The sequence below is a fragment of the Hylobates moloch genome, unplaced genomic scaffold, assembly GCF_009828535.3.
Source record: "Hylobates moloch isolate HMO894 unplaced genomic scaffold, HMol_V3 SCAFFOLD_15, whole genome shotgun sequence".
NCBI lineage: Eukaryota > Metazoa > Chordata > Mammalia > Primates > Hylobatidae > Hylobates > Hylobates moloch.
Window position 1 is genome coordinate 85,699,994 of NW_026652290.1, and position 25,797 is coordinate 85,725,790.

The 25,797-nt window shown below is 38.6% G+C and overlaps 1 protein-coding gene and 1 non-coding gene across 5 annotated transcripts in view; both read left to right on the plus strand.

Annotated features, from left to right (window-relative positions):
• The window catches only part of MAP4K3 (mitogen-activated protein kinase kinase kinase kinase 3), a 191,195-nt gene that overhangs the window by 30,038 nt on the left and 135,360 nt on the right, over positions 1-25,797 (plus strand). The gene's annotated exons all lie outside the window — the stretch shown is intronic.
• Positions 13,467-13,573, plus strand: LOC116484330 (U6 spliceosomal RNA). The gene has a single exon (XR_004252512.1). It is a non-coding gene; the product is annotated as a U6 spliceosomal RNA (small nuclear RNA).

Below are 25,797 nucleotides of genomic sequence, written 5' to 3' on the forward strand. Positions count from 1 at the left end.
ATTTCCTGTTTGCTGAGTTTGTATCAGGAACGGATTTTAGATTTTATTTATTTACTTTTTTATTCTGTGGAGATGACCAATTTTTGTTCATTTTTGGTCTGTTAATATGGTGAATTATACTGATTGATTTTTCTAATACTAAACCTTACATTCTTAGGATAAATACCACTTGAAAATGATGTATTATCCCTTCTAACATTGTATTTGATTTGCTAAAATTTTAATAATTTTTTATGTTCATGAGGTATGTTTGTCTGTAGTTTTCTTGTAACATCTGTGTCTTATTATCAGAATAATGCTAGCCTCAACTGAGAAGTATTCTTTTCTTTTAGTTTGCTACTTAAGAGTAGTTTACATACCGCAGTTACACTGTTGTAATATTCTGTTTTTCTGTGTACTATTACCAGTGAGTTTTATACCTTCAGATGATTTCTCGTTACTGATTAGCATCCTTTTTTTTTTTTTCTGATTGAAGTACTCCCTTTAGCATTTCTTGTAGGACAGGTCTGGTGTTAATGAAATCTATCAGTTTTTGTTTGTCTGGGAAAGTCTTGATTTCTACTTCATGTCTGAGGGATATTTTTGCTGAATATACTATTCTAGGGCAAAAGTTTTTTTTCCCTCCTCACTTTATGCCATGCCTCTCTATCCTGGCCTGTGAGGCTCCCACTGAAAAGTCTGCTGTCAGATGTATTAGATCTCCAGTGTATATTTTCCTTTCTCTTGCTGCTTAAAGAGTCCTTTCTTTATCCTTGACCTTTGAGAGTTTGAGTATTCAGTGTCTTGAGGTAGTCTTCTTTGTGTTAAATCTGCTGGTGTTTTATAACCTTCTCGTACTTGGATATTGATATCTTTCTCTAGGTTTAGGAAGCTCTCTGATTATCCCTTTGAATAAACTTTCTACCCCTTTCTCTTTCTCTACCTCCTCTTTAAGGCCAATAACTCTTGGATTTGCCCTTTTGAGGCTTTTTTCTAGATCTTGCAGATGTGCTTGTTTTTTTAATTCTTTTTTTGTCTCCTCTGTTTTCAAATAGCGTGTCTTCAAGCTCACTCATTCTTTCTTCTGCTTGATCAGTTTCGCTATTAAGAGACTCCGATGTTACGGCCGGGCGCGGTGGCTCAAGCCTGTAATCCCAGTACTTCGGGAGGCCGAGGCGGGCGGATCACGAGGTCAGGAGATCGAGACTGTCCTGGCTAACACGGTGAAACCCCGTCTCTACTAAAAATACAAAAAATTAGCCAGGCATGTTGGCGGGCGCCTGTAGTCCCAGCTAATCGGGAGGCTGAGGCAGGAGAAAGGTGTGAACCCGGGAGGCGGAGCTTGCAGTGAGCCGAGATCGCGCCACTGCACTCCAGCCTGGGGGACAGAGCAAGACTCCGTCTCAAAAAAAAAAAAAAAAAAAAAAAGAGACTCCAATGTGCTCTTCAGTATGTCTGTTGCATTTTTCAACTGCAGAATTTCTGCTTGATTCTATTTAATTATTTCAGTGTCTTTGTTAAATTTATCTGATAGGATTCTGAATTCCTTCTCTGAGTTATCTTGAATTTTTTTTTAGTTTCCTCAAAACAGCTATTTTGAATTCTCTTTCTAAAAGATCACATATCTTGGTTTCTCCAGGATTGGCCCCTGGTGTCTTTTTTATTTTGTTTTATTTTTTGAGACAGGGTCTCACTCTGTCACTTAGGCTGGAGTGCAGTGGCATGACCTCGGCTCACTGCAACCTCTACCTTCTAGGCTTAGGTGGTCCTCCCACCTCAGCCTCCCACGTAGATGGGACCACAGGTGCACACCACTGCAGCTGGCTAATGTTTGTATTTTTTGTAGACACAGCATTTCAACATGTTGCCCAAGATGGTCTTGAATTCCTGGGCTCAAGTAGTCTGCCTGCCTCAGCCTCCCAAAGTGTTGGGATTACTGGTGTGAGCATCGTGCCCAGCCTTGGTGTCTTATTTAGTTTGTTTGATGAGGTCATGTTTTCTTGGATGGTCTTGATGCTTACGGATGTTTGTTCATGTCTGGGCATTGAAGAGTTAGGTATTTCTTGTAGTCTTTCTAGTCTGGGCTTGTTTGTACTTGTCTTTCTTGAGAAGGCCTTGCAGATATTCAAAAGGACTTGGATTTTGTAATCTAAGCCATACCTGCAGTAAGGGGCAACCCAAGCCCAGTAACACTGTAGTTCTTGCAGACTTGTAGAGGTATATCCTTGGTGGTCTTCAATAAGATTCAAAAGAATTCCTTGTATTATAGGCAGTCTCTTATTCTCTTCCTTTACTTTTTCCTAAACGTCATTTCTCTCTCTGTTCTGAGCTGCCTGGAGCTGGGGGAGGAGTGACACAAGGTCCTTTGTGGCCACCAGTACCAGGACTGTGCTGGGTCAGACCAGAAGCCAGCACAGCACTGGGTCTTGCCCAAGGCCTGCTGTGACCCCTACCTGGCTACTGCCTATGTTTGCTCAAGACCCTAGGTATCTGTAATCAGCAGATTGTGAAGCCAGCCAGGCTTGTGTCCTTCCCTTCAGGTTGAGGAGTTCCTCTAGACCCCAGGTGGGTCCAGAGATGCCATCTGGGAGCCAGGGACTGGAGTTAGAAACCTCAGAAATCGGCTGGGTGTGGTGGCTCACGCCTGTAATCCCAGCACTTTGGGAGGCCAAGGCGGGCGGATCACCTGAGGTTGGGAGTTCGAGACCAGCCTGACCAACATGGAGAAACCCCGTCTCTACTAAAAATACAAAATTAGCCAGGTGTGGTGGTGCAAGCTTATAATCCCAGCTATTCAGGAAGCTGAGGCAGGAGAATCGCTTGAACCCGGGAGGCAGAGGTTGTGGTCAGCCGAGATCGTGCTGTTGCACTCCAGCCTGGGCAATAAGAGCAAAACTCTACCTCAAAAAAAAAAAAAAAAAGAAAAGAAACCTCAGAAATCTTCCTAGTGTTTTATTCTACTGTGGCTGAGCTGGTACTCAAACCATGAAACGTGGTCTTTCCCACTCCTCCCTCCCCTTTCTACAGGCAGAGGACCCTCACCCATTGGCCACCACCACTACAGGCCCATGGGGAGCACTGTCAGGCTACTGCTGATGTTCACTTAAGACCCAAGGGTTCTTCAGTCAGCTTGTGGTGAGTGCTGCCAGACCTAGGACTCATTCAGGGCAGCGGGCTACTTTCTGCCCCAGTGCAGGTCCAGGAATGCTGTCCAAGAGCCAAAGCCTAGAATCAGGGACTCCAAGAGTCCACTTGGTGCTCTACCCCACTGTGGCTGAGCTGGTACCTAAGGTGAAAGACCAAGTCCCCTTTACTCTTCTCTCTGCTTTTCTCAGGCAAGAGTCTTTCACTGTAGCTACCACAGCTGGGCATGTGCTGGTTTTCACTTGAAGCCGGCACATGTCAGAGTCTCACCCAGGACTCACAGCATACTACCTGGGTTTTGCTGCTGGTTATTCAGGGCCCAAGGGCTCTTTAGTCAGCAGATACTGGATCCTGGCTGAACTGGGTTCTTCCCTTCAAGGCAGCTGGTTTCCCTTCTGGCCCAGGGTGTGTCTAGAATATTATCTGGGAGCTAGGGCCTGGAATGGGTGCTTCACGATCCTAACTGGTCCCCTATCCTAGTGTGGCTGAGCTGGTATCCAAGATGCAGATCAGAGTCCTCTTCACTCTTCCTTCTCTCCTCAAGCAGAAGAAAGGGTTCTTTTTTGGAGTCACTAGCTGGGATTAGGGGAGGGGTGGCACAAGCACTCCCTTAGCTGCCCTGGCTGGTGTCATAATAGCTTGCATGCCCCCCAAGTCCACTGGCTCCAAGCCCCACTCAGCCCTACAACTTTGCCTAAGAGTTGCAGTCCTTGTGGCCTAGACTGCCTTTCAGGTTTATTGAGGGCTGCAGAGTACTTCAGCCCATGGTGGGGAGGCTTGCCAGAACTCAAGTTCTGACTGTTGGGACAGGCACTTCCCTTCTGGTTAGGGCTGATCTAAATGCTCCCTCCATGGGCGGGTGTCAGCTGAGTTCAATGCAAAGTCTCACAGTCACTGTGCTTTCCCTCCCTCAAGCACACACATTCTCTGCGCCACACTGCCACTGTGGGTGGATGGGGGACGTTGGCAATTCAAGATTGCCTTTCCTTCAGTGCCTCTTTCAGTGATATCTTCAGTGCCTCGTTCAGACATCTTCAGTGCCTCTTTCAGTGATATGAAGTTAAAACCAGGTACTTTGAGTGCACACCTGAGTTTTGGTTCTTATAAAGGTGCTTTTTTGTGTGTGAATAGTTGCTAAATTTGGTGTTCCTGCTGGGTGTCGGTGGCTGGAGTCCTGTTTGGCCCTGTTGCTCTGCCCCTATCTTGAGAAGTATTCTTTTCATTTTTCTGAAAGCGTTTGTGTAAAATATTTTCTTCCTTCTGTGTTTGGTGGAATTTATCAGCAAAGCCATCTGGGTCTGGAGGCTTTATTATTGGGCATTTTAAACTATAGATTGAGTTTCTTTTAGAAATATAGGGCTATTTAGTTTATTTCTTTAATGAGATTCGGCAGTTTGTGTCTTTCAAAGAATTTATTCATTTCATCCAAGTTGAAATTTAATGGCATAAATTTATTATAATATTTTCTCATTATCCTTTTAATATGTGTACAATCTGTAGTGATGTCGTGTCTCTACTTCCCAACATTGGTGAATTTGTGTCTTCTCTCTTTTTTTTTTCTTTCTTTTTTCTTTTTTGGACTGTCTTTTTTTCTGATTAGTTTGGCTAGAAGTTTATCTTCTTAGAGGTAACAGAGCCTTAATTTTATTGATTTTTCTCAAAGACCCAATTTTTCATTTAATGGATTTTTCTTTATTGTTTTTCTGTTCTATTTCATTGATGTACACTCTGATCTTATTTTCTTTCTTCTGCTTACTTGAGGTTCGTTGGCCATTTGCTTTACTTTAGTTTCTTAAGGAGGAAACTGAAGTCACTGATTTCGTTTCCTTTCTTTTTTTCCTTATACTAGCATTTGTTGCTGTGTTTCCTTTTAAGTACTATTTTAGCTGTGTATCACAAATTTTGATATATTTCTCTTTATGAGCAATTTGATTATGATATGTCTTAATGTAGCTTTCTGCTCATTTCTCTTGCTGGGAGTTCATTAAAGTTCTTGGAGGTGTAGGTTTATGGTTTTCACCAAAATTGGAAAAAATTTGGCAATTAATCAAAAAAATTTTGCTCTTTACCTGTTTCTTAGTCTACTTGAAGTTATCCCACAACTAACTGATGCTCTCTGTTCATTTTTTCCAGACTGAAAAAAGACTGTAGTTTCTATTACCATTTTTTCAAGTTCACTAATCTTCTGTGGTGTCTGATCTGCTGTTCTTCTATCCATTGTAGTTTAATCTCAGTTGTTTTAGTTTTCATGTATTAATATGATTTGGGTTTTTTTCATAGTCCGTGTTTCTATTTAACTGGCTTAGTCTTTACTTCTTGCACATATGGAATGTAGTTAGAATAGCTAGTTTAATGTCTCTGTCTACTCATTCTATTTTTGAATCTGTTTTATTGATTTTTCTTCTTACCTTATAGGTTGTATTTTCTTACTTTTTTACATGATTAGTAATTTCTATTGTATTTCAGACATTGTGAATTTTACTTTGTGCCCTGGATATTTTTGTATTCCTGTTAGTATTCTAGGGCTTTTTTCTGTGGCGCAGTGAAAATTACTTCAGAAACAGATTGTTGTATTTATTTGTTTTTTTCTGAGACAGGGTCACACTCCTGTCACCCAGGCCGGAGTGCAGTATTGCCATCTTGGCTCACTGTAGCCTCAACCTCTCCTGCTCAAGCGAAACGCCCACCTAAGCCCCCCAAGCAGCTGAGACTACAGGCACGGGCCACCATGCCTGGCTATTTTTTTGTATTTTTTGTAGAGATGGGTTTCGCTGTGTCACCCAGGCTGGTCTCAAACTCCTCAGCTCAAGCGCTCCACTTGCCTTGGCCTCCCAAAGTGCTAGGATTACAGGCGTGAACCACGGCGCCTGGCCTTGCAGGTATTATTTCGAAGCTCAGTTAGGTGGGAACAGAGCAGCTGGTAGCCTAGAGCTAATTTTCCCCAATACTAAGACAGTATTCTTCTGAGTATTCTACCTGGTGTCTCTTAAATTATGAAGTTTTCCAGTCTGGCCGATGAGAGCATGAACTATTCCCGACCCTTAGAAATCTTTGGTAATTGTTCTTTCTCTTCCTCTCTGGTGGCTCTGCTCTAGGCCTTGTGTGTTTCCTCACAAGGATATGGGGATTGGTATTGAGCTGAAATTTTGAGATGAAGATGGGACGCCCCCCTCCCCTTCCTGTCTGTATAGTTCTCTCTGTTTTGGTACTCTGTCCTACGAATTCTAGCTTTCTTCATTTTCCTGTATTCTTAGCTTCATCATCTCAACTTAGGGTGACCATCAGGCTCCATCTGGGTTCTGTTGCCCTGCACTGAGGCCTGGAAACTGTCTCTAGAATATAAGCCAGGACAATTGTAAAACTCTGTAGGATTTTATTTTTCTTTTTTAAGGAATCACCGTAGTGTGCTAACCGATATTTCATGTGTAAAGACTAAGTGTTATATGTTTTGTTCATTTTTAATGCTTTTTTTTTTAGGTGAAAGGGTATACTGCTTTCTGCTACTGTATTTGGCCAGATACCTTTCTTTTGGAAGCTGAAAATTACTGTATTACTCATTAGTTAAAGAGGAAATTACAGTGAAAATTATACAGTATCTATTTTGATGAAAAATTATTAAAGCTATATGTATAAATAAAGCAGGACTTCCAGTCATAATTTATAATAATAAATTCACTTATTAAAAAAGCAATAAAAAATAAAATGATTAAGTATGAACACCAAGGAGTTAAAAAAAGAGCAGAGTAAACTCATAGGCACTGGAAATGTAAATAAAAAGGAGGAACAGGAACTAAATGAAGGGGAAGGGTGGGGGGGATCAATAAAACCTAAGCTCAACATTTGAAAAGATATGTAAAAAAGAAAAACCTGGTAAGAACACCCAAGAAATGAAAGAGAAGGCGTAAATATTATTTGTAAATTATTGTTGCAAATATAAAGAGCATACCTACTAATTTAGCAGTACTTTAAAATATTATGAGCAACTTACGCTAATAAATGTGCAAGCTTCGATGCCTGGATGGTAGAGTCAAGACTGGAGACTGTAGTATTCCAGAGAAGAGATTATGGTGGCCTGAACTCTAGGGCACTAGTCATAGAAACAGAGAAGTTAAAAACATACAATAGATATTTATAATTCTGTGAATGGAGGGATGGGGAGGGTTAAGGTGTTGGGTTATAGGGTTCTCCCTTGGGCAGTTGCAAGGTGTTGGGTGATGTCACTACACCTAAGGAATAGCAGGGTTTTTGGGGGGATTAATTTGAGGTACATGGGTGTCGGTAGCATTGTCTAGTTGGTTATATGAGTCTGAGCTTACTGAAGTCTGGGGAAATTGTCTTATAAACTTACCAGCTTGTTTTTCTTTTTGTGAGCATGCCTTTAAATGTTTCCAGAAACATAAAATATCCTCTTTTTAAACCGTGTTAAACCCTCCCCCATATAAATATTATGTACCTGGCTAGATCTTAGTTAGATATGAAAACAAAGATCCTACTTACAGCAGTCTCTTGTAATAAACACTAAAATGTATGCTTGTAACAGGAGCCCTTAACTTTTTGGCATAGTTTCTATGTAAGAACTCAGATTTCTCTGAGTGATATGGCTGTGACTTAGATTCTGATTCTCTAAAAGTCATTGCCAGGCTTGTCTGACCGTGCTGCTAGGTAGCTCGGCAGGCTTCACTAAAATATCACCTCAAATCCTTGCATTTAACTACTTAAGTTCCTAAAATACTTGAAAATCAGCTGTACTCATTTATGTTACTGAGGTGCTACACGTAGACTTTTGTCTTGGCTTGAACAAAACTCCAAGTCACCTCAAAGATGGAAATGAGATGGTTCCCATGTGTTTTTATTTTGTTAAAGAGATGTGGTGTATATTGGAAATGGCCTTTCCTTTGAGGCTTTCATTCTTTGACTGGATTGAAGCTGCTGTGCACTACCTTAAGCCTACCAGTTTTAGCATAATCCTAGCCTGACCTGCACTGAACTGGCTATTATTAAAAACCTTGTCTGTGTCATCTGAAGTATTTACTGCCTGTCACAAGTGGTACTCTTCTTGCTGGCTTCTTAGTGACATACAAAGTACAACTATAGCTTGAACAAAGTAAACAATGTGGCTTTTTGTTACATAGTACAACATAAGTTTTCAAAGCATAGTACATTCTTTAGTTTTAATTGATAGACTGGAAATTTAGTATGAGCAGGTTGACAAGTGTGATTGCATTTGTGATGTTTATTTTTCACACAATTCTTCTTCTTTTTTTTTAATGAGACAGAGTCTTGCTTTGTCTCAGGCTGGAGTGCAATGGCATGATCTCAGCTCACTGCAACTTCCACCTCCTGGGTTCAAGCGATTCTCCTGCCTCAGCCTCCCAAGTAGCTGGAGCTATAGGTGTGCACCACCACACCTGGCTAATTTTCATATTTTTTGGTAGAGACAGGGTTTCGCCATGTTGGCCAGGCTGGTCTCGAACTCTTGACCTCAAGTGATCCACCCACCTCAGCGTGAGCCACCATGCCTGGCCAATTATTATCATTATTATTATTATTTTAATTATTCCTGAAACCATCAAAGGAAAGGCTTACACCATGGTTTAGTAAATTTGGGGGGCCAAATATTAACCATGCCACCAATTTCTTTTTATTTCAAATTTAATTTATAATTTTAATAAAGAATGCATTTATTTACATGGTTCAAAATGCAAAGTGCTATTTTTAAAAAGTATCCCCTGAGAAGTCTTGTTCCCACCCATCCCCATCTGTCCCTTCTCCTTAGTTCATTATATGTATTACTAACTGTATTTTTATTAATTTTTGTTAATTTCTGTTTATTCCTTTAGACTTTATGCAAAAGGCTAATCACACTAATACTTTGCACCCTGGTTTCTTTATTTTTATTCCATGGAGCTCTCTCGTTATATCAGTCAGTATATAAAGACCTTCCTTATCTTTTTTTTTCTTTTTTTACTATATAGTATTCATTTGTTGGTATATGCTGTAGTTAATTCCACCAGTCCTTTTGCACTTGAATTTATTCAGTCTTTTGCTATTACAGGCAATTTCATAGTGATTAACCTTGTACATGTTTATTTCGTATGTATGTAGGTTTCCTGATGGTTTCGTTTCCTAGAAGGGTGTTTGCTAGGTGAAAGGGTACATGCATCTGTAATTTTGATTGATATTATTGGATTCCCTTTATATACATCTTGCATTTTGCATTTCAGCAGCAATATATGAGGGTCCTTGGAATGTCCCCCTTTCCCTACAGCTTGACAAGTGGTTGGACTTAAATCCGATTTTGCCAATCTGATAAGAAACACTATCTCACTGTATATTTTTTGTTTGTATTTCTGTTTTCAGCTTATCATGTATTCCAGGGCCATTTGTATTTCTTTTCTTTTTCACATACTTGTCCATTTTTCCATTGGATTATCTCCTTTGTTTCTAAGAATTCTTTATATGGGTGTATTTCCGGACTTTGTATTTTGTCCCACTGGTCTGTCTATTCATTTGCCACTCGTATACTTTTAGTTCTTGAGGCCATATAAAGTTATATTGTTAGAGCTGTTTTCTCATTGCTCTTCATTTTCAGAGTTTTCCTGGCAATTACTGCTTGTTTATTTTTCAATAAGATCTTTAGAATCAGCCTTTCTAGTTCCTGGAAGAAAAAAATTGATACTTTTATTGAGTTTGTATGAATTATGATACCTTAAGAAGAGTTGATACCTTTATGATGTTTAGCCTCTCTAAGAATATGATTATAACTTCCTCTTCATTCAATTCTACTTTCATTTCTTTAAAAGTTTTTAAAGTTTTCTTTAAGTTTGCACATTTGTGATTAAGTGAAAATATACAAATATTTTATTTAGTTGCTATTGGAAATGTAGTCTTTATATCTTCTGCTGTTGTTCGTATTATAACATGTTGTATAATGAAGACTATTGATCTTTGTATATTCTTTTTATAGGTTACTATCTTACTGAATTCTCTTATGTTTGTAGTCACTAATTCTTAATATTGTTTTAAAGCACACTTTATGGAGTTGGTGAGTACTATATAGGATTTTTTTTTAGTACCAAAGTCTTGGTTGAGAGACTTAATACACTATCCATTTTTACTGGTTTAGATATGTAGCATGATGAACCTCAGCAAGTTTAAAAAGAATCATTTCTTTATTTTGACTTGAAATTTCAAGTTTTTAAATTGATGAAAAGTTGTCATTTGTTGTGGCAAGGGTGATGTGAAATCCAACCATTTATTGTTATGTGTTACAGCTTATCTAAGTCCAGTAATAGTCATTACATACTACTAAATCATTCAAAAGCAAATAGTCTTTTAGATCAAGTAATAGATCTCTTAAATTGAGATGTATTTACCTTAGATAGTAAGAATGACTCTTTGGTCTCTTATAAGAGGTGAAGAGAGATGCTGTTTCTGGGCTAGTATTTTTGCTAAAATTGTTTTATGAAAAACTTTCATAAGTTAAAAATTTGGGGCTTGAAGTTAAAGCACATTGTCTTGAGTAAAAGATATTGGTAGAAGTTCAGAAATGTAAACAGAATTGTCTTTTATCTTATTTTACCTAAGTGGACTATGGAATATTAAGCTATTGGTATACAAATACTTGTAGGCCGGGTGCAGTGGCTCACACCTATAATCCCAACACTTTATGAGGCCGAGGTGGGAGGATCACTTGAGGCCAGGAGTTTGAGACCAGCCTGGGCAACATCGTGAGACCCCATTTCTACATTAAAAATTTTAAAAATTAGCCAGGTGTGGTGGTGCATGCCTGTAGTTCCAACTGCTCCGGAGTCCGAGGCAGGAAGATTGTTTGAGCCCAGGAGTTAAGAGGCTGCAGTGAGCTATGATGATGCCACTACATTCCAGCTGGTGCAACAGAGTGAGATCTTGTCTCAAAACAAACAGACAAACAAAAAAACCCCAAAAACCAAACTTGTATTTCCCTTCCCCTTTTCCTGATATTTTAATATTTAAGTATACATCTATTCTACGTAATGAACACTGCATCTATCATCCTGAACTTTTTAACACCTCTAGTCTTTTGTATACTAAAGACTTTTCAGTATTTCAGGCTTTAAATAAAGCATATATATCAAAATATTTTGAAGAGTAATTGAAATCTCAGTTTCTCCCCCTCCTTTTAACTAAACAGATGGAAAGAATTATTTGATAGTGTTTTCCAGAGCCCTTTATAATGTAGCATATTTGAGTGTCTGATTCTTTGAAAAATAAGCATGAGAAAATTGAAAATTGAAATGTAGAGCGCTACAGTAGGTTTTAGTAAACAAAGTTTTGTTATGTCACAGTAAATGGTAATGGATAAGTAGGATAATAGGAGTGTCTTATATTTGGGAAATTACATTCATCCCAAAAGAACAAAGGCAGTAAGCAGGAAGACAAATTAGCTAACCCTAGTAGTGAGAAAGGGAGCTGATAGTTTAGCCTCATGAGGTCAAATTATGTAATTTCTCTGTTGCATAACAGAACAGTTTCAGAAGCATTCCATTTTCTTTTTCAGATTAAAAAGAAGCCAGCATTATCAGATAGTGGAAAAGCTTATTAATACTTGCTGTGTAGCCTGAATAAAACCATTATTTAAAAAATTGTGTGTGTGTGTGTGTAGGCGCATGTAGGTTGTTTGGTAAAATCCACTTTTTATATACTTGCTTAGATTTGTCAGCAGCAAGCTATGTTGCTTAATTTCTTTGGTAATTTTTGTACAACAGAGCCCTTTGCGGGTGGGTTTATTGCACATTACGATATTAGTACATTATGAATTGGTGTTATTTCGTGAGTGGAAACAATGGCATCGATCTCTTTTTTTTAATTAAACTGGCTATTAGAATGCTGGAAGGTTGTTTAATTTCATCAGTGTGTATCTGAACTAGTATTTTATCTGGTCTTAAAAATAATTGCTGTCATAGTGGAATCATTCTTTTGTTCCGTTTTTGTTTCAGATGTTAAGAGTTACATTGTGATTTTCGTATTTCTGGAAGAATAATTAGAGTCTGATGGATTCAAATTCCTTCTGATGCACAGGAAAGCCCCTTTCCAGGCCAGTCTCAAGAAACTTTGGGAGGAGGATATAGCACTGACAAAGGATGATAGAAACTGGTTATTATCAAAGATCTAGTTGCTGCCAGGCCTTTTTCTGTTTAGTCTCATCCTTGGCGTCATAACCACATTCTGCCTATCTTATTCCCTGAAGTGGCCCTCTTCGTTTCTCCATAATCTGGTCTTACATTTCTTTGTCCTGTCCGTCTGGCCAGGCTCTTTTGTAACTTATTTGTGAATATGCTGTTTTGATACTTGGCTGACTGAGTGAGCTCAGGTCTGGCTCTGTGGAGAGGAATGGCCCTCCTCCACTATCACCCCTTCCTTTGAGGACTGTTCTAGACACTTCTGGATTAAAAGCACAACAGAAAACATAGCTATTTATTCTTGGAAATAATTACCTAAGCAAAAAATAATGTGGCTCTTGTGAATTTTTGTTCTGGAGAACCACAATCTAGAAAACCTGGGATAAAGTAGAATTTTTAACCATTTCTCTCCATTCCCATTAAATGACCTTAGTTCAAGCTGTCCTCATTTCAGGCTTGCTGTAGTGCAACGTGTCCTTAGAAGTTGTTCTGCCTTTCCCTGGCTCCTCCTTTATGTTTCTCCCAAGATTACTATAATGTAATTGAAGTAAAAGTCCAGCAGTAACAGAAGCAAATGAGATGTTGTTTAAGGGTATTGGGAACAGGAGAAATGTGAAAATAGTGGTATTCATATTGGCCATTCTCTTGTAGTAGGCAGATTTTTAGCGAGAGGAGTAATGGTAGAAAAATTTTTATAAAGCATAACAAAAGTTTCTAATATTGCTAGGAGTGCTTTGTAAGAGTAATGTTCAAAGCCTTGATGGAGCTTAGTTATAAATAAATTTAATTTACTTTGAAATTTTGTGTCATGAAAAAGCATATGTATGTCCTTTTCATTTCACTGATTTTAATGAAAGATATACAACTGACCCTTGAACAACACAGGCTTGAACTTGAACTACACACGTCCACATATGCAGATTTTTTTCAACCAAACTCGGTATTTGTGTAATGTGAAACCCATATATATATGGCTGACTTTTCACATACACAGGTTCTGCAGGGCCTGCTATGGGACTTGAGCAAGTGTGGATTTTGGTACACTCAGGGGTCCTGGAACCAGTCTCCTGCATATACCAAAGGTCAAGTGCAGATGCAGCCCTCAAATAATAGGCACAAATTTTAGAAATTGGTTCATTCGCCCCAGATTTAAACATAAGTGATCTTAAAAAATGAAGTTTGGTGCTCGCTTTGGGAGCACATATACTAAAATTGGAATGATACAGAGAAGATTAGCATGGGCCCTGTGCAAAAATTATTTTAAAACATTAAAATTTTAAAAAATGAAGTTTGCTATACATAGCTTTTTTTAAAAAAAAATGGATGGATTGTAATGACTACAGGTAAAAACGGGATTCTGAAATAGATAGGTTCTAAGTTTTATGACTGATACATTTGAAAAGTATATTCTCTTGTAAGATGGAAATTATCTTAAATAAAAGGCTTCTAAGGAGATAAAAGATTTTATTGGGTAGAATATGTTGCGTTTTTATAATATACTTAATCTAGACTACCATCAGCTGTGTAAACATTCTGTTTATTTTACACATTTGCCACCGGTGTGTACATTTTTGTGTTTTATTCTTTACATTCACAGGTGAAGTCCTCAGTGATTTAATGAAAACATTTTCTAATGAGCTCACTTAATGAGTTTCTCCAACTCAAAACAAATTGGAGATAGGGATGCTGTACACACAGTCAGTAAGAAATAACCACTAACAGCCTGATGAGAGAGAGGGAGAAAACCAAAATGCCTCAAATTAAGTAAGCAGAACAGTCCAGATTTAGAGAAGTGGTTCTTAACCTTATGGACACCTGGCTTAGTCCACTTTATGCTGTTATAATGGAATACCTGAGACTGGGTAATTTATAAAGATCAAAGATTTATTTGGGTCACAGTTTGGAGGCTGGAAAGTCCAAGAGGATGGCGATGGCATCCAGTTAGGGTCTTTGTACTGTGTCATCCCATGGCAGAAAGTGGAAGAGTAAGGGCGAAAGATCAAGAGAGCAGAAGGGAGCCAAACTCACTTTTATAACCAACTCAGTCTCAAGATAAACAACCTACTTCCTCAGAAATGACATTAATTCATTCTCTGGCCTCATGACCCAATCACCCCACCTGCCAATACCATTACATTGGGGATTCAGTTTCCAACACATGAGCTTTGAGGGACCCATTCAGACCATAGTGACACCTAATGGAGTCTGTAAGCATTTTTCTCAGCGAGAAGTATAAAACGTATATCAGTCTGTATTCAGTGTCAGGAATTCTTGGGCTCACTGAAGCCCAGCCTTCGGCCCCAGGCTAAAAACATGACTTAGTATAGGGGCAAATAGCTTTATGTGTCTAATTTAAGAGCGTCACTTTGGGATGCTTTATAGATAATTTATATAATAGGCAATATTGAGTTAACAGAAAATGTTAAATTTTGTATCACGCTTAATAAACATACGATGTTTCTTTTTTGAATTAAAAAATATGCATTTTTCACTTAACATTTATCCCATTATCTGGAAAACTTAGTCTTCATTCCCCAGGGATACCGGTTAGAGAAGTGATATTCTGCATTTGCATTAAATAAGCTTCACTGTAATTTTTTTTTTTTTTTTTTTTTTTTGAGTCGGAGTGTTGCTCTATTGCCAGGCTGGAGTGGAGTGGTGCAATCTCGGCTCACTGCAACCTCCACCTCCTGGGTTCAACCGATTCTCCTACCACAGCCTCCTGAGTAGCTGGGACTACAGGCGTGCGCTACCATGCCCAGCTAATTTTTGTATTTTTAGTAGAGACGGAGTTTCACCGTGTTGGCCAGGATGGTCTCCATCTCTTGACCTCGTGATCCGCCTGCCTCGGCCTCCCAAAGTGCTAGGATTACAGATGTGAGCCACCGTGCCCGGCCCATTTTGACATTTTAATCAGTGATATCCAGGAGACTTTTTGTACCAGCGAGATTATGAGCATCTCTTCCCAACTCCATGTGCAGAAATGCCAGGTTGGTAGGTTGTGATCTGCCTTGGTGGGAGTGTTTACACCATGAAAATGTTAGAAATCAATGCTCATTCTGCCTTCAATCCCCCAAGCTGTTTTTTTAAAACATTTACCAGCGCACAACTGATTTTAATTACTCATTCAGCAAACACATTTTGAGCACCTGTTGTCTTCCAGGCACTGTTCAAGGTGCCAAGGATATAGTAGTGAATAGACAGTGTTTACTTAAGTGAATGTATTTTTCTAAATCCTAAATTTTCTAATAAATTGGGAAGCTTTTAGGGTTCCTTAGTCAAATAATGGTGGGAGATGAGGAGTCAAACAAAAGTAAATGGTTTTCTTTGCCACAGAACTTTCAGAATCTTTTAATGTGCTGGTGTGCACAGTTGATGTCTAGGAGGAGAGAATAGTATGTATTATTTCTTTTTTTTTTTTTTTTGAGACAGAGTCTTGCTCTGTCGCCCAGGCCGAAGTGCAGTGGCATGACCTCGGCTCACTGCAAGCTCTGCCTCCTGGGTTCACGCCATGCTCCTGCCTCAGCCTCCCGAGTAGCTGGGACTACAGGCGCCCGCCACCACGCCCGGCTAATTTTTTTGTATTTTTTTAGTAGAGAGGGGGTTTCACTGTGTTAGCCAGCATGGTCTTGATCTCCTGACCTCGTGATCTGCCTGCCTTGGCCTCCCAAAGTGCTGGGATTACAGGCTTGAGCCACCGCGCCCAGCCTATAGTATGTATTATTTCTAATACTTAACCAAGAACTCTTTTTTTTCCCAGAATATATTTAACACGTTTCAGAAGTACTATTCTGCTGCTCCAGGGCAGTCATATCGCAGATGTTAGAAATTGGTGAATAAGGTCATTACTCGAGATGTATGTCGATCAGAGTATGGGCAGGATTTCTGAAGACAGACTTTCCCATCGTGTTTATAGGGTGATTGATTTTTAGGTTGTGGATTGGGTTATTTTATTGATGTTTTCCTGAACTGTTGTATTTTCATTTCATTTCCAGTATTTTTTTTAAAAAAATTTTTATGTAAAGCACTGCTCTACTTATATTGTTGTTAATCTTAGAAAAGTGCTTTTTCTTCTGATCTCCAGTTTCTGATTTGGGGACACTTAATGATACGTGTACATGAATTTCTGCCACCACTTAGTCCCTGTTGCTAGACTTTTTCTCAGCCCTGGGCATCCGTTCCTCCAGTGCCTCTCGCTGAAATGGGAGTCTCTTAAACCCCATTCATCTGCCATTTCATGCTTATTAGACTGTGGTGTTTCTCAAGTGTGATTGATAGGCTATTGATTGAATCAGTCACTTGAGTGGTATTAAAACCATGGGTTCCTGGGGCTCACCTCAGATCTGCTGATTCAGAGTCTGCGTGGTGTGGAAGCCAAGACTCTGTGATTTAAAGCAGATCTACAAGTGGTTTACATTGAGTTGTTTAATTTCCATGCTGAGTTGTTTAAATTTCATTTTTTGGTAGGTATATACAGTATTTCTCAGTGTAGGTGCTACTGGCATTTTGGCCAGGATTATTGTGTGGCAATCTGAAGGCACAACAGGACTTTAAAAATCATTGGGTCCTACCTACCAAATACTGTTATCATCCCCAGTTATTGAGACAACCCAAAATGTCCCTCCACATTTCCAGACACCTCCTTCCCATTTTTATGGGGGTAGTATCCTCAATTAAGAATCACTGTTATATACTACTTTCATTATTCTAGATGTTGATCTTAATAATATACATAACTAACCTAAGACCCCAAATTATTCACTAACTCTGTCCACTTCCCAAACTGTATAAAGTCTTCAGAGCAGTTTAATTGTACTTCCACCTTCCCATTTCCATGGTATTTTGCTCCATATTTGAGTTATAGTTTTTAAAAAATTGCATAGACATTATTGTTTTTTTACAGTCATCAATGTTTATCTCTACCCAAGATTGCTAGTTTATTTGATACTCCTTGCATTTTAAACTTTCTTTCTGAGTCTTTTTTGATCCTGAAATACATCCTTTAGAAGAATATGTTATCGCACACCTTTTGGCAGTGAACCCTTGGTGTTTGTTAGAAAGTGTCTTTATTTTGCCCTATTTTATTGAATAATGTTTTACCTGAGAATATAATTCTAGATTGACTTAGCTTTTTTTCAGCACCATATTTTCTACAGTCTTTCTGGCTTTCTTTTTTCTCTGAAAAGTCTAATTGTTGTTCTTTTGTGGATAATCTGACTCCTTTTCTCTGAGTGCTTTTAAAGATCACTTTTTCTTTAGTTTTTTTGCAGTTTCATGTAGTGTGTCTAGATGTGGATTTCTTGTTTATTTACTCTCCTTGAGACTGTGTCTCCTGAATCTGAGGTTTTATGTCTTTTACCCATTCTGGAAAAATTTCAGCCACGGTCTCTTGAAATACTGGTTCTCTCTTCCTTCCTTGTTTAATTAGATGTATATTTTCTTATTCTATTCTTTGTGTTTCTTAATCTCTCATTTTCTCTCTCTTGCTCTCTTTGCTGCTTCAGATCTGCCATTTTGTCTAATTTTATATCTGTGTACGCCAGTTAGGTTTTTAATTTCATTTTTTATTTCTAGAAATTCTATTTTGTTCTTTTTATCCTGTCTGCCAAGTCATTTTTGTTAGCCTCTTGTTTCTGACCCATGTATTTATTTATTTCTAGTGTTAACTTTAAAAAAACTGACCTATGCATTTAATACCTTCTTTTATTTCTTTAAACTTTTAAAGCATACTTGATTGTAATGTTATGTATCTTTTAATTCCTAAAATTTAACTTCTGTAGATTTAATTTGGTTTTTCATAGTTTTTACTGCCCTGGTGGTTTGTTTCCTTTTGTGCTTGATAATTTTGTTTTAAGCTCATATCTGCCTAATAATATTATGTAGTAATTTCCTGGAGTATGGGTTGAAGATGTGTTTATCTACAGAGAATTTGTTTCTCCCTCTGCCAGGTGCCTTGTGTTACCACCAACCCAGAAACAACTTAAATTTATTTCTTGACTTGAGGCTTCTGGCCCTTGAAATCAGTGTAAATTTTAACCCTATACTCTACTGGGGACAGACTTGTCATTATGGATTTCCAGGGAAGATACTTCAATTCTAGTGAAGGCCTGATTTGAACAAGTTGCCCGTTGTGGATAGAGCCCTTTTCCCCAACCTACCTGTGGGGGGTGACTCTTCAAGGGCATTGCTGGTTTTATGCAGTGGTCCCAATTTCAGTTTTCACCACATCTAATAAAAATCAGAACTGAAGTCCCTAGATTCCAAGTTTAATCTAAGGTCATGACTTGAGCTTTTGTTTACAGCCCTGATTTTATTCAGTAAATACATTTAACAGATTTTTTAAAGCTGTTTATACTATATCTCTTTGTGCCACCTGTGAATTTCTTTGCTTGTGAGTTCAGTGTGTGTAAAAGAGTGTTTGTTGTATCTTGGCTGCTATTTCTAGATATTTGTAATGGAAGGATATTTTATATCTAGGCTAACTTATTTCCGAAAGTGAAATCTTGGAAGATGTTTACGCACATTGGGGTCTGAGCACCTTTGGGCTAGAAATGCTGCTGCTATTGCTTCTATAGTGCAAGGTTGGAATTGGTTACCTGATCTCTTATGCTTTCCCAAATTCAGTGCTACTGTTAAGTTTTATCCATATTATTAGTGTGGTCTGCCAGTTACCATTTAAAAGTGTTATTGATATGGAACAGGTCCATTTTTGAATTCCAGAATTCAGAATTAAACTTTGAAATACAAATTACTGTTATGTTGGAACTGTCTGTACTCTTTTATCACTCACAGATTATTTTCCATGTCTATATCCAATTATTATCTGCTAAGTGCATTTTTTGAAAGTTAATGATAGCCTCAAACTGTTTTTTTAATTTTTTTTTTTAATTAGGACTGTGTAGTCCTAGAAATGTAGATCTTTAATTATCTGGTTTTAAGAAACAAAGAGCCATTCAAGTTAACTTAAGAAAAGAGAGGCTATTGTAAAGATACATGATATATGGAACTGGAAAGTTGTCAGGAACTCAAGGCAGCTTGGAGATCTGCTCTTTTCTCATGGTCTCCTAATTTTTTCTGTCCATCTATTCTTTGCTCTTTATTGATTGTCTCTTCATTGCATCTTTTCTATTTCTTCAAAACTTCACCTTATGCCCTAAGTCCTATGTGCTGTGACACTGGCACATAGCATGGTTTCACAGTGAGTTACATTGCATGGTGGTGCTATTTCTCAGTATTTCCAGTTTCAAACATTTTAGAGTTGTGCTGTCTAATGCAGTTATCACTAGCCACATGTGGCTTTTAAAATCAAAATTGAAATTATGTATAGGATCTGTATGCTGATAACTGCAAAACACTGATAAAAGTTATCAAAATCTAAATAAACAGAGACACTTGCCAGTAGTGTTCATGGATTGGAAGACTCCACATAGTAAATATGTCAGTTCTTTCCAAATTGATCTATAGATTTAATGTACTTCCAAATAAAAGTCCCAACAGCAGATTTTTTTTTTTTTAACAGACAAGCTGACTCAAATTTATATGGAAAGGCAAAGGACCTTTGTTGCCAAAGCAACTTTGAAAAAGAAAAAGTTGGAGGAATCACAAAATTATTGTGATTGTAAATTTAAAATTTACTATAAAACTATAGTAATCAGCCAGGCGTGGTGGTGGCTCATGCCTGTCATCCCAGCACTTTGGGAGGCCAAGGTGGGTGGGTCACCTGAGGTCAGGAGTGGGCGATGAGCCTGGCCACCATGGGAAAACCCCGTCTGTACTGAAAATACAAAAATTAGCTGGGCGTGGTGGCACACCTGTAGTCCTACCTACTCAAGAGGCTGAGGCAGGAGAATCATTTGAACCCAGGAGGCAGAGGTTGCAGCGAGCTAAGATTGTATCACTGCACTCCAGCCTGGGGAACAGAGTGAGACTCCGTCTCAAAAAAAAAAAAAAGAACAACAAAAGAAATTACACTAATCAAGACTGTATAGTGTAGGTAAGAGAGAAACACACAATCACTAGATCAATATAGGTCAACATGGGGTCCAGAAATAGATCCACACAAATATAGCCAATTCATTTTTGACAAAGGTGGAAGTCAATTCAATGAAAGGAAAATTGACTTTTCCACAAATGATAAGAGTTGGACATATACATGCAAAAAAAGTACCTAAACCTAAACTGTACACCTTACACAAAAATTATCTCAAAATGTATCATGAAACTAAATGTAAAAACATAAAACTTTTAGAAGAAAACACAGGAGAAAATATTTGTGACCTGGAGTTAAGCAAAAAGATCTTGGACATGATACCAAAAGCACAATTCATAAAAGAAACTATTGATAAATTGGACTTTATCAAAAATAAAAACTTTTGCTCTGTATATTTGTTCGGCAGGGCTGCCATAACAAAATGCCACAGACTGGGTGGCTTCAACAGTAGAAATTTATTTTCTCATCGTTCTGCAGTCTGGAAGTCCAAGGTTAAGGTGCCAGCAGGGTTGGTTTCTCCTGAAGCTTCCCTCCTTGGCTTGCAGATGGCCGCCTTCTTGGTGTATCTTCACATGGCCTTTTCACTGTGCATATATATCTCTGGTATCTCTTCCTTTTCTTAAAGGGACGTCAGTCTTGTTGGATTAGGGCAAACCCATATAACTTTTTTAACTTTAATTACCTCTTCAAATACCCTTCCTCTGAATATAGTCGTGTTCTAAAGTACTGGGGGTTGGGACTTCAACATATGAATTTGGTAGGGAGCACAATTCAATTCATAAATTCTGCAAAAAACACTGTTAACTAGAATGAAGAATAAGTTACAGACTGGAAGAAAACATTTGGCTGGGTGCAGTGGCTCATGCCTGTAATCCCAGCACTTTGGGAGGCCAAGACGGGTGGATCACCTGACATCAGGAGTTTGAGACCAGCCTGACCAACATGGTGAAACTTCATCTCTACTAAAAATACAAAAAAATTAGCCAGGTGTGGTGGCAGTCGCTTGTAATCTTAGCTACTTGGGAGGCTGAGGCCGGAGAACCACTTGAACCCGGGAGGCGGAGGTTGCAGTGAGCCAAAATTGTGCCATTGCACCCCAGCCTGGGCGATAAGAGTGAAACTTTGCCTCAGAAAAAAAAAAAAAAATTGCAAATCATGTATCTGACAAAGGACTCATATATATAGAATATATATGTATATATATGAAGAACGCTCATAACTCAGAAAATAATTATTCCAATTAAAACATGGATGAAAGACTGGAAAACAGTTTATCAAAGGATGGCAGGTAAGCACATGAATAGACTAAGAGCATCATTAGTCATCAGGGAAATGCAAACTAAAACCACCATGAAATAGCATTTACATACCTATTAGGATGGCTGAAATAAAAAATACAATGCCAACTCTTGGCAAGGATGTGAAGCAAGCGGAACTCCACCATGCATTCCTTCTGGGAATGAAAAATGGTACAGTCACTCTAGAAAGTTGGGCAATTTCTTATAAAGTTAAACATATACCTACCATATGATATGACCTAGTCCCACTCCTGGGTATTTATCTAACCTGTATACAAATGTTTATAGCAGCTCTTTCCGTATATGCCAAAAACTGAAAACAACCCAGATACCCTTCAACTGGTAAATGGATGAACTGTGGTAAATCCATACAGTGGAACCCTACTCGGCAATAAAAAGGAATAAACTAATGATATATGCAACAACTTGGTGAAAGAAGAGTCTCAAGATGTTATATAATGAATGAATTTATATGGCATTCTCAAAAAGAAAAACTGTAGTCATAGAGAACACGTTAGTATTTCCAGGGTTTAGGGAGGATTATGACTTCCATTGGAGTTTTTGCAGTGATGGAACTTTCTTATTTCCTGATGGTGGTGTTGGTGGTTACACAATCTAATATATGTGTTAAAATTACTAGAACTGTATCCTTAAAAATCCATTTTATTGTCTGGTAGTTAAAAAAATTAAAAACTCCAAATTTTAAATATTTCATTTTGTACACACGTGTAATTAAACAAAATTCAGTTTTTCACTTGCGCTGGCCACATTTCAAGTGATCAGTAGGTACATGTGGTATGGTGCTAATGTATTGGATAGTTCAGATACAGATCATTTCTATCAATGCAGAAAGTTCTTTTGGACAATGCTGAGTTTTCTTTATTTTGTTGCTGTTGTTGTTTTGAGATGGAGTTTTGCTCTTGTTACCCAGGCTGGAGTGCAGTGGCGCGATCTCAGCTCACTGCAACTTCCGCCTCCTGGGTTCAAGCGATTCTCCTGCCCCAGCCTCCCAAGTAGCTGGAATTACAGGCACATGCCACTACGCCCAGCTAATTTTTGTATTTTTAGTAGAGATGGTGTTTCATCATATTGGTCAGGCTGGTCTCGAACTCCTGACCTCAGGTGATCCGCCCACCTCAGCCTCCCAAAGTGCTGAGATTACAGGCATGAGCCACGATGCCTGGCTTGAGCCACCGTGCCCAGCCGACAGTGCTGTTTTAAAGCAAGGATCAGCAAACTTTGTCGATGAAGGGTCAGATAGTAATACTTCAGTCTTTGTGAGCCATATGGCCTCTGTCTTAGCTACTCAACTCTGCCATTGAATTTCTTTTTTTTTTTTAATACTGGTCTTACTCTGTTGCCCAGGCTTGAGGACAGTGGTGTGATCATAGCTCACTGCAGCCTTGATCTCTTGGGCTCCATTGATCCTCCTCCCACCTCAGCCTTCTGGGTAGCTGGGATTATAGGCACATGCTACCAAGACCGAGCCCAGCTAATTTTTGTATTTTTTGTAGAGACAGGGTTTCACCATGTTGCCCAGGCTCGTCTTGAACTCCTGGGCTCAAGCGATCTGCCCACTTTGGCCTCCCAAAGTGCTGGAATTACAGACATGAGCCATGTACACATGGCTATGTACCAGTAAAACTTTTATTTACAAAAATAGACATGTTTGCTGATCCCTATTTTAGAGAATTTGCCCTGTTTCCTATTTTCATGTCAGCTCAGGGTTTGTTGGTATAGTAACCTTATAATTTATCATCCAAATTTAATAAATGTTTAGTTGTTTAAGAGTGAACACAGGCACTATTAATAATTCTACTGGTACAATAGGCATAACCAGGAGTATTCTGGGTAAACCAGGGATGTATGTCACTCTGTTAGTTTTCCTATGAATTGGTTGCCCCTGTAGTGGACACATACCTAGTGACATGATTTGGCTGTTTCCCCACCCAAATTTCATCTTGAATTGTAGTTCTCGTAATCCCTACATGTTGTGGAGGAACCTGGTGGGAGGTGATTGAATCATGGTGGTGATTACCATCTTGGTCTTCTCATCATAGTGAGTTCTCATGAGATCTGATGGTTTTATAAGGGGCTTTCCCCCCTTTTGCTTGGCACTTTTCCTTCCTGTTGCTACGTGAAGAAGGACATGTTTGCTTTCCCTTTTGCCATGCTTGTAAGTTTCCTGAGGCCTCCCAACCCTGTGGAATTGTGAATCAATTAAACCTTTTTCCTTTATAAATTACCCAGTCTCAGGCAATTCCTTAAAGCAGCATGAGAACAAACTAATACACCTAGTCTAATCAACTATGGGAAAGCGAACATGAAACCATCCCTTCAGCAGGGAGCATGGGTTATCCATTTTCTTCTGAAAGGGAGTAGTTGTATGGGAGGTACTCTGAGGTTTGGCTGGCCTGGTACACTCAAAATAGTCTGTGTTTTCTGCCCCCAAGCCTTTGCTCATGCTTTTCGTTCTGTGCCCTTTCCCCCATCCCTTTTGTATGTTTTTGTAATTCAGGCCATCTTTTCAAACCTCTGCTTAAATGGTATCACCTTCATGCAGTCATTCCTGTAATACCTTTTCAGGCTTATAAGTTGGTAGTTACATTTTCTAAAAGTCAGTAACATAGTGCTTTAAACTGGATCCCCAAACCTGGCTGTGTATCAGCAGTACCTCAGTAGCTTAAAATACAGAATCCTGGGTCCCATTCTTAATCACTTGACCTAGAATTCAAAATTTGTAGCAGTATTTTGTTATTGTTTTGTTTTGTATTTAAACTGTTTATATGATTTTTATATGACCGGCCAGCTGGTTCAGTATTTGGAATCTGTTGATTTAGAATGAAATTATTTGATATAAACATTGACTTTTAGAATTAGAAGGAACCTTAGAAATAGCCTATTTTCACCTTCATGTTATTAAATTGTGGGCAGAGGGGTCAGGAAGAAGACACAAGGGAAATTACTTGCTCAGATCCCATTGCTGGTTACTGGCAGAGCCAGGACTAAACGTTGTTAACTCTCATTCAGAACTTTTATTCATTTTCACATCGGACATCCCCTTCTACATAGTAAGGTTTGAATACTCCAAGGGGCTCAATACATAGTAGATGATGGTCAGATGTTTTACTGATAATAACTGTTCCTAACCCACTTTATATTGTACCTAGCACATTTTTTGGCTCTTAATGATTGCTGCTTGAATATGTTATTAACCCTCAGTTAACTCTCAAGGAATGCCTTTCTGATAGTTGGAGATAATTCCGCAATCTGCGTGAAATCATCTCAGAAAAATTCTTTCCAAAACTAGTTCCAATCTGAATGGCTTCTAAAAGGCTCACTGAATCAAACTAAATTCTGGTACAGCTTTGAAAGTTGGTACTTTCCAAGAGCCCCTCTAAGCCGAGATCAGTCTAGACCTGCATGATTTTCCTCACCAGTCCACTTCCATTTTAGAAAGGTTACCCAGAACCTATGGGAATATGTGGTGGGGGACATGTATACTGAAATAAGGTGTGAGACCAGGATCAGGAAAAGGCTTGTGGGAAGTGGTGGTAGCCTAAGCTGAGCTTCGAAGGATGTCTGTTAGGCCAGGGAAGGGAGCTGGAACAAAGCGTGGATAGCTTTGGGGAATGGCAAGTTGTTTAGTTTGGCCAGAGGATGAAGTACAAGTTAGGGAGTGACTAGAAATATAGATGGGGGCCAAATTAAAATGTAGTATTTCACAATTTCATATCTACAGGCAAAAGAATGAAACTGAAGCCCTATCTGACACAGTATAAAAATTCACTCAAAGTAGATTATAGATGTAAATTTAAGAAAACTATAAAACTTAGAACTCTTAGAAAAAAAGATCATAGGAAAAAAGTATTTGTGACCTTGGGTTAGGCAAATGGTTTCTTAGCTGCAACACTAAAAACACAAGAAACAAAAATTGGTTAAGTTGGACATCATCAAAATGAAAAAGTTTTGTGTTTCAAAGGATACCCATAAGAAAATGAAAGCATGCAGAATGGGAGAAAATACTTGCAAATCATGTGACTGATAAGGGATTTATATCCAGAATATATGTGAAGAGCTCTTACAAGTTAACAATTTAAAAAGAATTTAAAATGGACAAAGAATTAAATAGACAGTTCTCCAAAGAAGATATTCAAATGGAAAATTGAAAACAGGTCCACACAAAAATGTGTACACTGATGTTTATAGCACCGTTATTCATAAC